At 50.6% G+C, this 19,953-nt stretch overlaps 1 long non-coding RNA gene across 2 annotated transcripts; it reads right to left on the reverse strand.

Moving 5' to 3' along the window:
* Positions 1 to 20: 20 nt before the first annotated feature.
* LOC132685204 (uncharacterized) lies at positions 21 to 19,686 on the reverse strand. 2 transcript variants are annotated; one of them, XR_009612995.3, is made up of 3 exons: positions 19,597 to 19,686; positions 15,647 to 15,795; positions 21 to 230 (listed from the first exon to the last, which is right to left on the reverse strand). It is a non-coding gene; the product is annotated as an uncharacterized LOC132685204 (long non-coding RNA). The 2 variants fall into 2 exon arrangements; XR_009612996.3 differs by lacking the exon at positions 21 to 230 and adding an exon at positions 13,008 to 14,548.
* Between the last annotated feature and the right edge of the window lie 267 nt (positions 19,687 to 19,953).

Consider the following 19,953-nt stretch of genomic DNA (forward strand, 5'->3'; position numbering starts at 1 on the left):
ACACATGGCTGGCTGTGCAGTACTGTATACATTCTTCACTTACTCGGTAAACTCTTTGTTTCTGAGGAACAAAGGTCATTGGCAGCCCAACCTCTGTCTGGACAAGCAGAAGGGCAGAGGCCGGAAGAGCCCAGGAAAACAGCCGTAGTGCGGAGTCCTGGTTCTGCCCCCAGGAGCTCGGGGATCTCGGGTGATATGTTCCAATTCTCCAAACCTAGGTTTTTTCCAGCCTACAAAATGATTACACAAATAACATCCTCTGTGGCTATTATAGGGATTAGATGAGATAACAAATGTGAAGCACTTTGGAACCCATAAAGTGTTGTATCAATATTAGTTGATCCTGCTGCTATTAGGGCTATCCTTCTATTAATAAATCATTGCCAATAACATATTTATGGAGAATGAGCTTGCACCTCCATTGGGCCAGCCGTTCTCCAGGTATGGAAGCCAGAAAGATCTCATGGGGAAGCTGGTCCTCAAACATCCCTGGGCGCTGAGCATGGTCTGAGCAGGCCTCTCCCAGAGGGCACACAGCTCTCTCACACTGCCCCCAGGCACGATGACCCCAAGAGCAACCCTCAGAATCGGCAGCAGGCCTGGCCAGCCCAACCAGAGACGGTCATGAGCTTGTCCATGGCCATTTCCCAGACTCCACTCTAGTGATTCTCATGTCTTGCACCCTGGCCATGCACTAAGACATGCGCACCGATTTCTCCCAGCACCGACTTACTCACCGGTTCTTAAATTATTAATTGCCACATGTTTACTGAGCACCTTTTCGACACCATGCACCACACCACCTGAGTACCTGCTGCATGTAAAACCCAGACAGGGGCGCCTGGGTGGCTCAGTCAGTTGAGCATCCGACTTTGGCTCAGGTCATGATCTCGTGGTTTGTGAGTTGGAGCCCTACATGGGGCTCTGTACTGACAGATGGGAGCCTGGGGCCTGCTTTGGATTCTGTGTCCTCCTCTCTCTCTCCCCCTCCCCCACTCACTCTGTTTCTCTCTCTCTCTCTCTCTCAAAAATAAACAAAACATTAACAACAAAAAGTAAAAATAAAATCCAGACAGACATGGAACCAGATCACCTCTTGAACAATCATGACCTGTGCCCTGGTATCTACAAATGAGGAGGAGAAGGTGACCTGAGGTTGGGAGGGTGGGGGGACTAACCTGGTCTTGGCGGGGTCTCTCTCTCAATTTCCTTATGTTTATCCTGTTCAGCATCCTGTGCATGCTTTTACTCTGAAGTCATGTCTTTCTTAAATTATAGAAGATTCTCAGTCATTCCCTCTTCTACTCCTCTGTCACTTCTGCCCTACCTGCCTCTTAAATTCTTTCCCATCTTTTCATCTCCTTGTACCTGTGAGTGGTTGTCACTAATTCTATCTTTGACTCTTTCATCTATTGATTTGAATAGCATGGCTTTTATACCCAGATTTCTAATCAGTTCTTTCCCAAAGCCAATCTGTTCTGGATTCATAGCTTTCTGGCTTCCTTTTATCAGTTCTTGTTATTTTTGTAAACACTCTTTCCTCTTTGAAGGTCTCAAAATGCTTTTTTTCCCCCATTTCCATTTCCCTGCAGTGAATTCATCTCCTCATTGTTGATTTTATTTCTCACTCTTCTTATGATTAGTTTTCCTGTGTGCTTTGGAATTTTAGTTGGCAATAGAAGTTCTGTTTTCTTGGGGCGCCTGGGTGGCGCAGTCGGTTGAGCGGCCGACTTCAGCCAGGTCACGATCTCGCGGTCCGTGAGTTCGAGCCCCGCGTCAGGCTCTGGGCTGATGGCTCGGAGCCTGGAGCCTGTTTCCGATTCTGTGTCTCCCTCTCTCTCTGCCCCTCCCCTGTTCATGCTCTGTCTCTCTCTGTCCCAAAAATAAATAAAAAATGTTGAAAGAAAAAAAAAAAAAAAAAAAAGAAGTTCTGTTTTCTTTACTGTTCTCACTACATTCACCTCCCGTGCCCACACACATCTTCCCAGATCTTCTCATTGCTCCCATCTGGCCTTCCAGAGTACTCATCCCCAAACCAACTTTTGCAATGGCAAGTTAGAGCTTCCAAAATGCCAATATTGGAGGACAAGACTGATCCAGTCATTGGCCCAGGGCCTGACCCAAGAGCTGTCTTCCCAGCTCTTCCTCTGGACCACTTGCCCTCTTACGGATGCAGGCTTTTCAAGCCTTAACCCCAAGTAGCAGTTCCAGTTTGTTCCAGACTCCCTGCACAGGTGGCTCCCAGTTCCTGACATCCCCACCACAAACAAGCTGCCTTTAGTTCCTGGTCCTGCCCATGTCAGAGCCCAGAGCCAGTAAATCCATGGTCTCACTGCTCATGCTGTGGAACCCCAGAGGACAGAAGCACTAACTGTCCAAGGGAGTCAAAAGGGGCAGAGGAGAGAAGACAGGTTAGTGTAAAGGTCCCTACTCTGAGCCATGACCAAAGCAGTTGTGACCTGTGGAATGGACCTATTAGAAGCCTATCAAGTGAAAAGACGTGAAAACCAGAAGCGCCTCTCCATCTTTGGATGGGGAAACAGCATGAGCTGTTTGACACTCCAGAGTTGGAAGTGGGAGGTTCATACAGGCTCCTTAGCCAATCATCTGCCCTGAGGCAGGAAGACAAGAAAAAAACTACACTTTGTGAAAGCGCCAGAAACGGACTGGTGACACTATGAGGCCAAACCACAGAACTGCACCCAGGAGGCTGCCCTTCTGCTGACCTGAGACCTCCCATCATCACCTGCCACATCATCTTGGGCAGGTCCCTTGTCCCAGGTATGTCATGACATCTGGGCTAGTCACCCAGGTCATTAAAATCTTTAAATAACATCCATTGACCCGTTGACATTTGGATGAACACTTTTTCTGTAATACGTGTGGGCCATCCCCCATCTGGGACGGACCTGAAGGATACACAGGAGCTCTTTGGGTTTGGGATGGTGCATTTCAGGAAGACAGAACACCAGGAGTTGGAGTACTGGACAAATGATGGGATCAGAGAGGAGCAGTGCGGGTAATGGGGCTGACACCAAAAAGGCAGACAAGATTCAGAATTCTAAGATTTATCCTGCATTGTTGAGAAGATTTGGAGCCTTTTTAGCAGAGAAGCAACCAGACAATATTTACATCTTAGAAATAAAACTGCAAGGTGCATGGGTGAGCTGTCAGAGGTGGGAGGTGAGAGGCAGGGCAGTTGCTACAGTCTAGATGAAAGTTGCTGAGAACCCCCCATTCTGGGGAGTTGGGGAGAGAAGGAAGAAAAGGAGGGAAGGGGAAGGAGAAGTAGGAAGAAGAGGAGGAGGAAGAGAAGGGAGGAGAGGAGAGACTTAGTAGAAAGTGTCTGATCCTATACCAACCCAAGCAGGAGACATCGTGTCTGCTTTCCCTTCCTAACCACGCCCTATTTCTCCCCATCATCTGTCTCTTGGCTCCTAGCCCAGCCCTCATCAGGAAGTGGCCTGTCACATGCCTCCCCCCAGAATCTGGATCTGGGTCACAGAGTCAGGGCTGGAAAGGGTTGGCTTTCTTCCAGCCACTCCTTCTAGCATCCTCACCTGCTGACGAGACTGCTCATGAATGAGGCCATTCCCCACATTGCCTTCTGTAGTGCCTTGGTTCCGACCCAGGGCCCAGTTGGCCCATCTCCCTGCTGAGTCTGTGAGCTAAATTCCTTCCTAAATTCATCAACATTTCCATGGCTTGAACTCAAAGTGGTCTAACAGACCCCATCCTTTATGTATATTATCCCCCTTAACTGTCACATCTTCACAAAGGGGGAACTGAAGCTGGAGAGAGCAAGTCGCTTGCCCAAGGACACCGCTGTCAGAGGGATGTCTGGGATTGTGAATTGCTGCATTATTCCTCCCTCTTCCTGATGCAGATGCTGAGGACAGCAAGGCGAGGGTGGGGGGTGGGGGCTTCAAGTGGTGATGCGATACTCCTGCTGCAGCCTAAGGTCAGGTTCCCCTCCAGATCCTGATGCTGATTCAAAACCTAGGACAACTAGAGAGGCCCTGGTCAGCCTCCTCTCCATCACGCCCTTCCAGTCCTGTGCCCCTCCCCTCCCCCAGCCCAGCCAGCAGTCACTGAGACCACGTATCTCCATCCCTCGGCTTTGCCTGAGTCTCCTGTCTAGGCTGTCCTCCCCACGTATCTGCCTGGAGGACTCCTGAAGACACAACTTCTGTTTTCAGACTCCAGAGTGGGGAGGTAGATGCTACACATGTGGCCTCCATCTGAGTTGGGATCCTGGTTCAGCCTCCATCCAGGGAATGCGGTCATGGTCACGTGACTTCACCTCTCTGAACCTCAACTGTTTCATCTGTAAAAGGAGAACAGCAGAAGCTCTCCTAAAGTGGTTTTAAGCTGCTGCAAAGCGCTCTGTATTTGCTAAGAACTACTGGCATCTGCGAAGTCCTGAGTCAGGGTTAACAGCTTTGGTGAGCATTCATTGTTTGCGCACCCTCCCCCCATCCGCCTGTGCCTTCTTCGGAAATAGCAACCACGTTTGATTGACACTTGCGAGGCACACCCCAGATCTGCTCATTAAACAAATCAAGAAAGGCACGAATACATGATCAGAACTCTCTTTACCAAACACATCACCAATGGAAGCACTGACAGCTATGCCCTTGGGAAAACTGATAGCAATATGGTGAGTTTCATCAGGCATAGGAACAAGTAGGCGTTGCTTCCTTCTGTGCTTTGGTGGGTGAAGAAAAAACCAAGGCAGAGCAGGACAGTGAGGACCGTTCCAGTCCACAGCTCCTGTCAGGAGCCCTTCCTTCTCTCCTGACTAGAACTTTGGGAGCGTGCACTCTGAGAAGGTTCCAGGCTTCTCCTCCTCCCCAGCTGCTCCAGAGTGACCAGGCTCTGGGCTGACCCTCCCCCAGCTCCCACCTGTGGCGTTGTAACTGGCTCCCAACCAAGGTTGACTCTGAGGCAGGAGCATTGCCCAGGCTGGACCCTGACAGTCTCTGCCCTTGACCAAACTCTAGTCAGTCTCCCCTAAGCCCTCAGGGCCTGGACCTTGGCATGTGTCCTTCCAGCCTGCATTGCCCAGTTTCAGCCAAGAGCCTTGCCAAGTCAGCTCAGTGAGAATTCCCAACCCTTGATATCTGATCACCCTCAATGTCTGATCAAATTCTTGCTGCCCCATGTTGCTATCTGCTCACCCTGGCCTGCCTTCAGCAGAATCCTGTCAGGTAGGTTTAGTGGAACCCCCACCCTCACCCCTAAGGCTTCCTCTCCATAACTTTCCATCCACTGACCCCCACCCTGCTCCTTGGCAGTAAATTCCACTTGTCCATGCTGTATTTGCAAGTGAGCTCACTTCTATTTACTAAGTTCTCTTATCCCCAATTGCAATAGTTCATGAACCAAATCTATCTTTTTAACTGCTGTCCAGCTCTGGTTTTCTCTAACAGCCCCCACAAGCCCTGCCCAGGAGGTCCTTCTGACAAAAGCACAACTATCTCCTGGCGTGGGACACCCAGCTTATGGCCAGGGCAACTACGTTCCACTGAGGACCCAGGTGAAGGCAGCCCTACCCTGCGTACCAGGCACCTTGGTTCTTGCAAAAGGGGCTGGCCTCTCCATCAGGACAACTGAGCCATGTTCCCTACTTATCCAGTCACAAGTGCCCAGAGCAACACCCTCTTAGTGGCCCGCCTCCCACTCTGGCCCCATCTCCCAGCATCCATCCCTCCCCCAGGTGCCCAACAGCCCACATGTGCCTCCTTTTCACCCACCAGCCCACACCACCAACATGCTGCACCCTCACTGGCCCCCAAGACTTTGCATTTTCTAGGCTGTTACTCTGAAACTCTCCTCAGCCTGTCCCTTCAGTCTGCAAGCCTCCGTCTCCTCCTAAAAGCTCCCTTTCATCAGCAGGATCGGGACCTGTTTTCCATGGGTCACAGCCTCCCTGGCATTGTCAGAGCAGAGACACATTTCAGTGTTCATCAGGTGAGACTTGTCACCTTGTCTTCCTCTCTGGAAGTCACCCATGGATTCAAACACCAGCAGCCTCCCTTTACCCCTGAGTGCCACAACTGTAGCCAGAGCACCGTGGAAAAGCCATAAAATATGTTTACACAGAGATTCCCTCTCTGCAATCTCAATAATCCTGTACATTCCCAGCCGGTGGGAGGTTGCCACAGCCCGCAGGAGTCTGGACCTTCCTCTTAATCTTGGGGCTGTGACCATCACACCTGCTTCACCTAGGCATCCCACCTGAACAGGCCACCTGGATATCTCACCTAGACATCCCACCTGGGCTTGGCAGTCTTTTATGGAAAATGTTAGCCATTGCTGTCATTTGCAGGTGTCATTTGCATTGCATTGAAATGAGACCCCCTCTCATGCCTTCCATTTCTCTCTTCCCTCATCTAAATGATTAACCTCACAAACCAAGTGCCAGCAGGCCCAACCCCAAGCTGGCAAGGTGCCCCCTTCTGTGTCCTCCCAAACCCTGTTCACACCACATATATCACTCCTGCGTGAGATCAGTCACGTGCACAGCTGCCCACAGCTGTGAGACCATGCCTGACTCACCCCCAATGTCTTCAGCACCATCCCACGGCCCAGCCACCAGAGGCACCGACAAACAGCTTTAAATAAGTAAAAGAATAACTTGAATGAACTTTTACATAGTGCATCCATGCTCCCAGGCCTGACAACATAAAAACTCAGGACCTGTCCCTGTGGAAAAATATCCATCTCCAGAGCTGAAAGTTGTAGGAGTTTCCTGTTGCTGCTGTAATAAAACTGTCACAGACTTAATGGCTTAAAACAGCACAAGTCCATTATCTTACAGTTCTTGAGGTCAGAATCTAAGATGGGTCTGCAGGGCTGCACCTCCATGAGGGGCTTGGGGGCACCCCAAGTTTCCTTGCCTTTCTCGCATCCCCTGGCTCCTGGCCCCTGGACCCATCTTCAACCCAGCAACGCAGCATCTTCAAATTTCCATTTCTCCCCCCTCTGTTTCTATCCTGGCATCTTCTCGCTCTGACCCTGACTCTCCTGACTCCCTCTTACAAAGACCCTGGTGATCACATTGGACCCATCGGGATCATCCAGGATAATCTCCCCATTGTAAGATCTTTCACTGAACCACATCTGCAAAGTCCCTTTGCCAGGCATGGGAGGGGACCCTTCACGGAGTCTAGGGATTAGGAGATGAACACCTTCAGGGAGCCATTACTCAGCTGACCAGAAGTTCTGAGTCAGGAAGCCCTAAAGATGGCAAAGGAAGGTTGGCATGCTATCTTCTTGTGCTAGGAATGTCTTTGCATGGGGTTCCCTGCACCAGACTCTCCCCTCTGCCCCTACTCACCCACACGCTCCTAGGAGGGAATGGGGGGAAAAGCCCCAAGGGACTTCTACTTGGCAGGTGTGTTCATACGTGTTGCCCTCAAAACCACTGTCTGAAGAACCTGCCAGGAGTTCCCCTGACACCCCACCTGGCCCAACCTCAGCTGGCTTGCCTGAAACCAGCCCCCATGCACCCCAATAGGCCACCCATCAGCACCTGGCCTCCTCAGTGAACATCATACCCAAGAGTAGAAGAGGTACCAAAATGCCAAGCAAGCATGGGCGCCCTCATTAAGGACCTGCCCCACCCAACCCCACATAGGATGCCTGCCTCAACACCACAGTCCTAGGTTGTGCTTTCCAGCAGTCAGCATGGACCCCATTTTGCCCCCCCCCAGACCCCATCTTCTGGGTGTTCTGGGCCTGAGAGCATCCATCATGGCCTGAAAGCCCCACCCACAAGGGGTGTTCTGGCCTGAACTTGCTTTCCTGGCTTCTGGGAGCCCAAAACCAAGCCTGGCCACACCCTAGGAATAGCAGAGTCTGGAGCCCACAGAGACAGAACTTTGCTGAAGCCCGAGAACTTGGCTTTGAACCCAGCTCTAACTGGCATGTCACCTTGGGCAACTTGCTGAAGCTTTGAGAGGCTCAGTGTCCCTTTATCTAAAGTAGAAATAGTACGTGCTGCTGCTTTCTGGGCACTTATCATGTCTCAGGACAGCAGTCTCATTATTGCTAATCTGCCACTGCCTTCTTCTTGAGCTCGGGTCCTGGGTTTTGGAGGATCCCTGAGCACAGGGAGCCCAGCCATGTAGGAAGAGCTGAAGAGAGAGACGAGAAGGGGGAAGGAAAGGAGGGATGGGGGCCACTGGGGTCTCTGACACAGAAACTTGATGGAGATTGGAGAGAAAGGATTTCACGTGGGCGGCAGAAGAGGGAGAAGAAATGGGCAAGTGGCAGGTGGTGAGGCAATTTCCATGGAGGGTACGGCATAACCCACTCGGGTCCCTACAGCATTTTCAATGAAGCCAAGATTTCTCACCAGTGCTTTGGAGAGAGGAGCTCCTTCTGGAGACTGTGAGGAGAGGAAGAAGCTGATGCAGAGCCAGGCAGAAACTGCCCAGGGAGACATGGGGACCATGCCGCACTGGCTCCTTAATGTATCCTCAGCCCCTAGGAGGTACATGCATTTAGACCTATTTTACAGAATGGCAACTGAGGCTCGCAGAGGCCCAGTGACTCATCCAGTTTTGCACAGCAGTTGCAGAAGTGGGGGAGGGAGGCAGGATCCAAGCCCAAGTCAATCGGGCTCCAAAGCCTATGTCCCCAGCCCTGCACGGTGCTGCCTGGCTGGACTGTTAGAAAAAATGTTTGTACAAACACATCTAGCAGGGCAGGTAAAAAGCTTGGGACCCAGGGATCCCTGTACCCAGCTCTGCCATTGCCTTGGGCCCCCACCTACAGGTATAAGGTCCCACCAGAATATATCCAGCCCTCAGGAGGTACCTCGGAGCCCCCAGACCAGCAGACACAGGACACCGGGGCCAGGCTGGGGACAACGGATCCTACAGTAGCCAGGGGGCTGTTTTAGGGGGTTGCCACGCTACACCTGGACCACATCCCGGGCTAGACCCTGGGGATGGAAGTGAATGCTTTGTGGGGAGAGACAGTCAGAAAGCAGACAGTGACAAGAGGGCAAGAACCCGACTGAACTACAGGAGGGTAGGAAGCCCTTCCCCCAAGGTCACAGAAGAAACTCCACGGCAGCCCCTCCACCATTCCCTGAGAGAGGCAGCGGGAGCCCCTCAGGCAACATACTGACACAGGGGTGCTTGAGTCCCCCATTCCCCCCAGCCTTTGGGGAACTGGGGACTGGCCTCAAGAAGCCTTCATGTCAGCGGTGAGACGACCCGTCCCGGAGAGGAAGTCAGAGGCGCCAGCAGACTGAGAGAGAACCCTGGACTACCCACCAGGGTTTACCGGTGCCAGGATCTCCAGGGAGATGGCTGAGCTCGACACGGCGTGGGCTCACAACCACTCAAATCACAGACCCCTGTGAACAGTCCCTGCCACCTCCATGTGCCAAGCATCAGGACCTACTCCTGCCCTCTGACCCCAGCACTCCCTCAGGCCTGGGCGTGGGACCCCAGATTTCAGCTGTGGGTGGGCTGGGCTCTTGCTGCCTGAGACCCCGCCTGGGTGGCCTCTTGGCTGCTGGCAGTAGTTCCACTGAAGCCCACAGGGGCCCCTTTGTCATGCTGACAGAAACACTGCCCGCCAACCTCTATCTTACCAGCAGAATCCTCCCTACCCACAGTCAGCTCTAACTGGGCCCCAGGACTCCATCTGAGGCTGGAGTCACTGATCCACTTTCCTACCGAGACCCTAGCTCCCCCGGGGGCCAGCCCCTTCCTCGCTGGTACCTGCCACCCCCATACCAAGGGCTGATCTTCCTGGCGGCCTGGTGTGGGCCCCGGCACCTCCACCTCAGGCTTGCTCCTTCTCCACCCCACTGCCAGAATGATCCTCCAAAGCCCAAACCTGACTGAGGTCCTCCTCTTCTTCATAGTCTTCGGTGACTCCCCATGTCCATGGAATGAAGCCCGGCATTCAAGACACCCCTGATCTGGCCCCTATCTACCTCCAAAGCTTCAGCCTCCAGAGATTCCTTATTCCACCTCCCACACCCTGGCCCCACTAGACATCTCCCTGCTCCCTGGAATCCCCTGCATCATCCGCACATTTGCACATGCAATTCCTCAGCCTGGAATGTGTATTCTCCCCTCCCGACACACACCCCCAGTCACCACCCATTCATTTTCTCTATGACCAACTCCCATTTATCTTTCAATGTCCTAGTCAAATGTCACCTCCTCTGAAACTTTCCCCAATAGCCTTAGAAATTTAGTGATTTTTCCCTCGCTCTGGGTTCCCACAGTACCCTGCTGGATTTACTGCTGTTGCAGTGCTTTAGAGTACTGTTTCATTTTGTTTTCATTTCATCTCCTTCCTTACAAGACTTAAGACCTTCCCTGTCATATTACCAAAATATAGAGCATACTTGCTGAATGGATAAATGGAGAGCTGGGACAGATGGGAGAGGATGGATGGTGGGGGGTGGGTGGGTGGATGGGAGAACAGTCAGTGATGGATGGTGGATGGAGATATAGATGAATGGATAGATGGATAATGGTAGTTAGATGGGGATGGGTTGTTAAGTGATGAAGGTGTATAAATAAATGAATATCTGGATTGTGGTGAATGATGAAAAATGGATAGGTAGGAAGATGTATAGATGAATGATTAATGGATGGATTGTGAATAAATTAACATGTGGAGAGATAACGGGTGGATGCATGGATGGATGGATGGATGGATGGATGGATGGATTATTGATGGATGGGAAGGTGGTGAATGATGGGTAATGGAATGCAAGTGGATGGATGAGAATATCCATGGATAAACTGAGTGGTTGGGAGAGAAAACAGCAATAACAAAGAGGGAGGAGACAACAGAGAAACTTTTGCTGGAGCCAGAGAATCCATCTATCGTTGCCAAGATCCTCAGGCTAAACAGAATGAAACTCAGCACTAAGGCTTGGTGTTAGACCAAACCCCACCTCGCAGCCAATAGTTCAGAAACTGACTGTAAGCATGCTGAGTACTCCCCAACACCTGTGAACAAAGTCAGAGAAGCTGCGCAAGACCTGTAGGTTGGAATGGTTTGTTTGTTTTGTTTTGTTTGGGATTACAAATCAGCTGGTAAGTGAATCCCAGCAGACCAGATTACATTGCCCATAACACGACTAGGTCTGAAAGTGGGAGGTAGGGTGGGGGTGGAAATGACAAAAATGTCGGACCACAAATGCCCTGAGAAGAATGAGGTTCCAAGTCCGGTGGCCCAGGGGGATAGATGGTCCCTGGCGGCACCCCGTGGGACGGGGAGTAGCAGGCCTTGCCCAGGAGCAGTTCTGCAGGCCAGAGATGGCCGTGTAGGATGGCATGCCATAGCCCATGGGCTCAGAGAAGCTGCAGAGGGACAGAGGTGGCACTGAGGCTCTGCGGGGGCCACTACTCCTTGCACTTGGAACTGGGGGTGGGACCATACCCCACGTGGAGTCTGCAGTGCGATGACACAAGGCTCCGGGGAGGGCCCTGGGCTGGGATGGAGAGTGGAGGCAGGACGTAACTGGGAGAGATATAGACCATGGACAGAAGCCAACTGTCAGGAGAAGAAACTGGTTGTGGTGGGTGGTCACTCCCGGTCCTCGGTCCCCTCACTGTCACCCACCACTCTCCTCCCTCTGTGCCCCCTGGCCTCTGGGTGTCTCTCTCTGACTTCCCATCAGGTACAAGCTGAACTGTGTCCCCCAAATTCATTTGCTGAAGTCCTAGCCCCCAGTACCTCAGAATGCATCCTTCTATGGAGACAGGATCTTTACAGAGAAAATCAGGTTAAAGTGAGGTCATTAGGGTGGCTTCTAATCCAATTTGACTGGTGTCCTTACAAACGGGAAATCTGGGCTCGGAGACAGACATGCACAGAGGGAAGACGATGTGAGGACACAGGAAAAAGCCACCTATGAGCCAAGGAGAGAGGCCTGGAATAGATCCTTCCCTCCTGGTCCCCGGAACGAACCAGCCCAGCTGACACTTTGATCTTTAACCTCTCACTTCTAAAACTGAGACAGTTAGCGTCTGTTGTTTAAATCACTCAGTGTGTGGTGCTCAGTTACAGGAGCCCTAGCAGGGGGTACACCATCTCTCCGCGTCTGTCTCTTTGCTCTCTGTTCCTCGTTCTGTCTCTCCCTCATTGTCCTCCTTTAGGGTGGCTAACAATTTCAGGTTCCCAAGCCTATAGGGCTCTCCAGGCCATGGGTCTTGGAGGCGAAAACCAGGAAAACCAGGACAAATTAACCATCCTTTCTCCTCCTCACTGTCTCTGTTTCTCCCTCTTTTTCCCTTTCTCTCTCTTCCTTCTCTCCAGTTCTTTCTCTCCCTGTCTCTCTGTGAGATCTGCCTTGTTCTATTAAAGCCTCTCATAAACATTTGTTCTACACACAGTATCCAGGCCTGTGTGTGGTGTCTGGGATTATCAGTCAGGTGGGTGCACCTGGAAGGCAGCAAGCTGGCCAGGGCAGACATCTTTATGCCCCGGTGACCATAGCGCTGCTCAAAGTGGGCAGGGCCCCCAGCATGCCTGGACGGCCAACCCAAATCCCTGCCCAGGACAGGCCTCCTTCACGCCGCAACTCGTAAAATGCTCTCCAATGCTGGTATTAGCAAACACTGTCCCCAGTTGAAGGTGACAAGATGTGCCTGGTATCTTAAGCTGCTGCCACTGTTTGCAAGGCATGAGCTTGACATACCAAAAAGTGTTTATTTAATGAATGGATGAATGGGTCCATTAGCTCACTGAATTAATTAAGAATATGGGAATCTGGGTACTTTTTTCTCAATTTAGCTGTGAACCTAAAATTGCTCTCAACAATAAAGTCGATTAGAAGGCAAACAAAAATACTTGTAATACACGTAAAAGGAGGTTTTTGTTATTGATATACAAAGAGCTCTAATAAATCAATAAGGAAAAAAGAATCCAGTGAAAATGGAAAACAGATATGAATAGGCAAATCATAAGCAGACTCAAATTGTCAGTAAATATATGACATAATAATAATAATAATAATAATAATAATACCAAACATTTACTTAGCCCTTGTTTTGAGCTAGGAACTCTGCTAGCAATTTATATGTATGACACCATTAAATCCTGAAAACCAACTAATAAGGCTAGTACCATTACTGTCCCCATTTTACAGATGAGGAAACTGAGGTTCAGAGAAGTACAGCAATTTGCCCAACATCACACAGCTTGAGAACACCGGAGAGGAATTCTCACCCAAGCAGCCTGGCTAAACACAACCTTACTCACAGTAAAGGAAGTGCAAATCAAAATAACCATTAAGATATTAGTTTTCCATTTATCAAATTAGCCAAAATATTAAAGTGTGGTAACATTCAAATTTGGCACAGGTATGAGAAAATAAGGATTTCCATGTGTTATTTGTACAATATTTTTGGAGGACAGTTTGCCAATATCCATAGACATTTTGTATATACAATCTGATAAAAACTTCATCCAAAGATATTCTCACATATGGACACAAAACTATATATACAAGGAAATTTACTTTTCCATGGTTGTTATAAACACAAAAAATATGAGAAATGACATAAAGACCAGCAGAAGAGAACTGGAACAATATCAGTAATAATTCTTGTATTCTATGCAATACAATACACCCAAGAGAACGAAAGAGGTAGACTCTATTATATAGCAATATTACTAGTAAGATGTATTAATATTCTTTCATTTTCTAAATGTCTTATTTATTTATTTTCAGAGAGAGACAGAGAGTGTGAACCAAGGAGGGACAGAGAGAGAAAGACACAGAATCCGAAGCAGGCTCCAGGCTCTGAGCCATCAGCACAGAGCCTGATGCAGGTCTCAAGCCCACGAACCGCGAGATCATGATCTGAGCCAAAGTTGGATGCTCAACTGACTGAGCCCAGGCACCTCACAAGATGCACTAATTTTTAAAATGAGTGCAGAATAGTATCAGAGTTGATCTCATTTGTATAAAATATTTAGAAGTCTGAGCTTGTGACCACAGAGGAAATCTGGAAGATTCACTGAAATTACAGCGGGAACTACAAAGAGGGGCGAGAGGCAGATCTTCACTATGCCCTTTACACTACTTGAAATTCTTATCATGAACATATACTGTTTCAAAGCAAAAAGCCAAGGTCTGCATTGTTTGAAATTCTTATCATAAATATGTATTTCTTTCATTTTTAAAGAGTCAAATGAAAAGCCAGGCCTAGAGTCACACAGACTGGAGTTTGAATTCCAGCACTGTCAGTTGCTGGCATAAAACAGGGCAAGTTACTGGTCTTCTCCAAACCTCAGTTGTCATTGTGAAGTGAAGTAATCGTGAGCAGTGAAAAGATAATGTATGCAAAACATAGTCAGTGCTTCTGCCATTTGTTTAGTGTCAAACTGCGACAGACTTCACTCATCTGCGAGCTATGAAAAGCTGACATTTTCAATCAGTTGACTATGCCAATAACCTTTTGTGGCAGATTTTTGGTTTCTTCCTTCCCATCATAATGCGATATCTGGAGGTGCAGCAACCATCTTGTGACCATGAGGACAGCCCTCATTAATACTGTAAAGATGACAGAGCAGAATTAAGAGAAGAACCTGAATCCTTGATGTCTCCATTGAGCCACAGAGACTACTCTAAAAGTGACTCAGTCAACTCTGAAATGAAGTTAAGAATTAAGTGGGAAATTGTGGCGCCTGCATGGGTCAGTCAGTTAAGTGTCCAATTCTTGATTTTGGCTCAGGTCATGATCTCATGTTTGTGGGTTCGAGCCCCAAATCAGGCTCTGTGCTGACAGTGTGGAGCCTGCTTGAGATTCTCTCTCTCTTTCTCTCTCTCTCTCTCTCTGCCCCTCCCCTCCCTCCAAATAAATAAATAAACTTAAAAAAATTAAGTGGGAAATTAAACATCCTAATTGTTCAGATACCTTTGGTTCATAATTCAGTTACTTGCAGCCAAAAATGTCCTAAGAGAGATATCACCTTGGAGAGGTTGTGTGGGCATGGAATGAGATAGGAACACCTGCCTGGCACAGCCACTTCCCTTCTCTCCCTCCCACCCTCGTGCCACCAAAGAAGAGAAGAACTCCCCCCCCCCCTCAACTCCCTCTTTTAGTCCCAGGCACACCTCTCAGCCACACTTCACATGTGAGGTTCTCTCTCCAACCTCTCTCTTGGCTCGCATGACCTCTAACATGTTCAGCTGGCCTTGGGGACCACAGGGAGTCAGTGAAGACAAGGAATAACAGGAATAAAGGCTCTCAGGACAGCCCCCACCGCAACAAACTTTAGACCCCAGTCCCTCTCTGACAGTCAACTCCAGCTCAGAACCCCCCTTCTCAGCCCGCTGCCCCCCATCCTCCCTCCGCCAACAAAGTCAGTGACTCATGAGGGAAGACACAATCCTGGCTGTCTACGCCTGCTCTCCCCAAGGCCCAGGAAGAGGACTCCCTTGGGGTGGGACCACCCTGTGTTTAAAGGCTCCAGGTAAATTTTAAGACAAAGGCAAGTCAAAGAAGGGTTATAAAAACACACCCAAGTTCAGGGTGGAATGACAAAGGGTCCCACATCCAGCCCCCTTGGAGAGTATAGCTCACAATTGGAATCCAAAGGTTTGTAAAATGAGGCTGTATTCCCCTCAGGGCTTCGGGTGCCTCCCCACCTCCGCCTGGACTCCACTCCCTCCACCTTCTTCATCGCTATCCTCCCGTCGGAAATCTTCAGCCCCCGTCCTGGAGCATCTGGAGGAGGAGAAGAGCCGGGAGCAGAGCGCAGGCACGGGGCGAGATGGCTGGAGGTAGCTTGAGGCTGCTGGGGAGGGGACAAAGTCATTGGTTCCCAGCCTGCGCCCCCAGGTGTCTCTGAAGGAGCGGCTCTGAGGCCACTAGGGGGCGACCGAGCTCCTCCCGCGGGCGGCACCTCTGGCTTTCCTTCTCCGCACTAGAGTCCTGGGGGGGAGGGGGGGGGGGCTGGGTGCCCAGGGGACCTAAAGCTCTAGGAGAGGAGGGTGCCAGGCAGGGACAAGGCACAAAATGTAAGGGGATGGCAAAAGGCTCGGTAATCAAGATAAATAATGTTTTAGTGAATACTTTAAAATCAGAATAAATGCAAAAAAATAAATGACAAAATATCAAAAAGCCAAATAAAGGCAGGATCCCACTTTGCACCTTCAGCAAGACTCAGGCAATGTTCCTGGTGCCTCCAGTAGTGCCCAGTTGTGTGTCCAAGCTCTCCTGGGCCCAGAGCCCTGCTGGTTCCTGCCCACTCCCTCCCCAGCCCAGGGGTGTGACCTAGTGGGAGTCTGAACCACACCCTGAGTTGCACCAGGGCAGAAGGGAGTTTAGGGGTTGGAAACTTCTCAGGAAACCCCTTCCCCTCTCCCTGAACTGCCTCAACTCTGAAGGGAAAGAAAATCAGACCGCATAGTCTTCCTCAAGGGACACAGGCTGGGCTTACAAAAGCCACAAAGCCTGAATACAAAATGGCACCCTTGGCCAACACCTCCCCGGACCTTGACTGCTAACAATGAGAAGTGGACAGAGGTAGGGCAAAGCAGAAGGTTACAGGTAAGGGGCCAAGTGGACATGGGTGAGGAACTCCAGTCCTCCCTAGCAGGGCTCCAGCACCCCAAATTTAGTTCCATGATGAGTCACAGAAAATACCAGACCCAACAGAGGCTACCTACTTGGGCTTGCTCAGGCTTTCTCAGTGGGCATTTTCTCAGGTGCCTACTTGGTGTCAAAGACAGAAATCTTGTCCCCCTGTCCCCAGCCCTGGCTCCTAGACACAAACCAGTCCCACACAAGAGAGAGGCACAGAGATGGGACAGCACGCTGTGTCCCCAATGAGGCCCAGGACATGCCCCAATCTCCCAATCTAATTACAAGCCAAGCAAGAAGAGTTTGAAAGCACGAAAGAGGAGATGGCCTGCCTAAAACTAGCAGATGGAGACCACACATCCAGTATGCCCCTCAGGTGACCTAACCAGCCAGGCGCCAATAAGGGCCACCAAAACTGAAGATTGATGGGATACCAAAGTTCCTGCACTTACCCGGCAGGACAACTGATTTCCCTTTTGGAGGCAAAAAGGATGGAAACTTGACAATGTGATCCCAGGTTAGCCCAAGGAAGCCTCCTTCTCTAGGGAGATGCTCAGAAGCTCTTTGGCACGCTCAGATGTTTTGGTTTTTACCGAGACAGAGAACAGACAGGTGGATAGGAAGAGCCCAGACTTGTGAAAAGCAGGAATGCTGAAACCCAGACCCAGCCATGGCTGGGGGAGAAGTGGCCACGAGAAGAGCAAGCAGCTGCTTGCAGCAGGAGGATTAGGGCAAGGCAGACCCTCGGCAGCAGGGGCAAGGACTGTGGGACAGTGCAGAGACACAAGACTTCTGGAGGGCACAGAGGACCAGATACAGAAGAGGAGAAGGGAAAGACTGAGATTAAAGAGAAACAGGGGTTGGGGAGAAAAACACCAAGAGCAGAGCCTTCCCACTGGGCCCTGTCTGGACATCCGGGGAGGCACTGCACTCCCATGACCACATTCTTGGGTGCCTGGTGTCTCTTCTCAGGAGTGTTTCAGAAATGGAAAGCTCCAGGCCAGGACAGATTGGGTGAAGCGTACATGGCTAAGAGCCACATACCTTAAAATGGGACACGCTCACCAGCCCTGAGCCCCTCAGATGTGGACTGCCATGTTCGCTCAATTCCCACATTCTGTCCTATAAAGTGGGGCCATAAAACATGAATTCTAGGACACCCATTTGGGAGCACATGTTTCAGGGTACAGACCTGCCTCCTTGCTGAGCTACCCCACGCTTGGAGAGGGAGAAATGACGAATGAGTCATGGAGGGTCACCACGGAAGGGAGCAAAGGCAATGTTTACCCAACTCTTGGAGCAAGAGAGTCAGACCCTACCTGTCCACCTCCAGTCCTAAAGGCCAATGCAACTCTGATTTGGTTTGGTTTTCTTTAACCAACATCAACTTTCCTGAGGTATTTTTCATGGCTTATTATCTTTACATAACCACAGCAACAGAACTAGCCCCATGTCTATCCATTAGAGAGACCTCCACCCAGCTTCAGAAAGACTCTTATCAAAAAAGGGTGAGCAGCCCCACGGAAAGGCCCATTGAAGAAGGTGCTAGATAGAGGCCAGCCGTGATGAGTGTCATGCTCCTCACAGCCACCCCCCAGGAACCTCGAGGTGAGCCCTGATGTGCCCGGGGCTGGGGAGGGGGGGATGAAAAGGAGGTGTGCCAGCACACAGTGGGGTGGCTTCCCATCTCCAAAAAGGTTACAAGGGAGAGTCTGTGAATCTTAGCTTGCTGCAGATCTCAAACTTCTAGAACAGCTTGTTAAACAGAAGTAAGATGTTAGAAAGGGAAGCAGCGATCACCAGAACCAGAACCGGCTATGTGGACAGCGAGGACTCCAGTCAAGCCCCTACCCCCCTTCCTTGTTTGGATGGGAGGGTCCCTGGGCCGGGACTTGGGTCAGAAGAGTGCTACTGATGTTGAAGACCCAGATTTGCACAAATTCACCTTAAACGGACTTGCCCATGATGACTGTTGATTCACAGGGACCTGGGGACCAGTGCTGACCTATAAGATGACTCAGTGACAGGCCGTGGGCTCTGTGTGGCCCTGCTCTGCCTGACAAGTTGGTTGGAAACTGATAAAGGACTAGTCATAGCTTCAGATGACCAAACTAGGCCAGGCCAGAACGACAACCAAGAAGGAATTTAGCATCGGCAAATGCAAAGCTCTGCAGTTGAGTGACCAAGGTCACTCAGCATGAACACAAAGGAGACAACTTTTTCCGAGCTGCTCACGGGGAGAAGTTCTGGGCACTCTGCAGGCTGTGGACTCCATACACGTCTACTGGGTGAGAGGGCTGCTCAGGGCACGAGTGCAACCGTTCATGAGTGTGCCCCCCAGACCCCACAGATGCCCTTGGTTTCTGTGCACACCTCCCCTGGGATAAGGGGCCTACAACGCCATGCAGAGACCTTCCCCAGGGCTCCTGGAGCCTCATAGCCTGCCTGCCACAGCCAGGATGCCTGGAACTACCCACACACATGCACAGACCCCTGGCCCCCATGGCAGGCATGCCCCAGGTCTCCCCTACGGGACCTGGCCAAGGCCAGGACTCTACCTGAAATCACACCCTTGTTGACTTGCACTCCCCACTCCCTTTTCCTTAGTCAATCCAGAATCCTCATCCTAGCATGAGCTTCTGGGAGCCCAGCCCCAGACCAGCCTCCTCAGCATGGCTCCAGGAACCACAATCAGAAAGCCAAGGCCAGAGTACATGTGACCTAAGCAGGGTATGAAGCACAGGGTAAAGGACCTTGAAGGAGGCTCTAAATGAGGAATGGCCAAGACGGGATGTGGACCTTGATCAGAGCCAAGTTGGCCAGGCAAGAGCTAGCCCCTGCCTGTGGCCATGGAGGTAGGCCAAAGGAACACTGGCACACGTGGTGAATGCCAGCTCGGTGCCAAGCACTTTACGTGGGTTATTCCATGTAATCCTCAGAGCAAGCCAAAGAAGGAGGCACAATTATCATATCATCGTGAGGAAGTCGAGGATCAGTGAGGTCAGCAACTTACCCAACATGGCTACAGGTGAGATCCGGGATTCAAACTCAAATTTTAGACCACTAAACTGTAGTGCCCACCCTCCCCACAATGCCCAAAGTGCCAGGATCTGCACTGGGAAGGCCCCGTGCACCTGTCAAATAAGAATCCAGCACTTCTGGGGACAGAGACCCAATCCAGCTGACACAGGAGGTGATGTCACAGTGGGACAGGCCCATTCTCTGCTTTTCCAGCCCCACCCCATACACACATCGTGACCTCAGGCGGGTAGTAGCCTATACTCTGGGAGCAACGCCTTCTCCCTTAGGGTGGACTAGTGATTCCCTGTGAAGGTATCAGCAGGGATACCTTGGGGCTTGACAAAAGATG

The sequence above is a fragment of the Panthera onca genome, chromosome D2 (assembly GCF_046562875.1).
Source record: "Panthera onca isolate mPanOnc1 chromosome D2, mPanOnc1 haplotype 2, whole genome shotgun sequence".
Classification (NCBI taxonomy): domain Eukaryota; kingdom Metazoa; phylum Chordata; class Mammalia; order Carnivora; family Felidae; genus Panthera; species Panthera onca.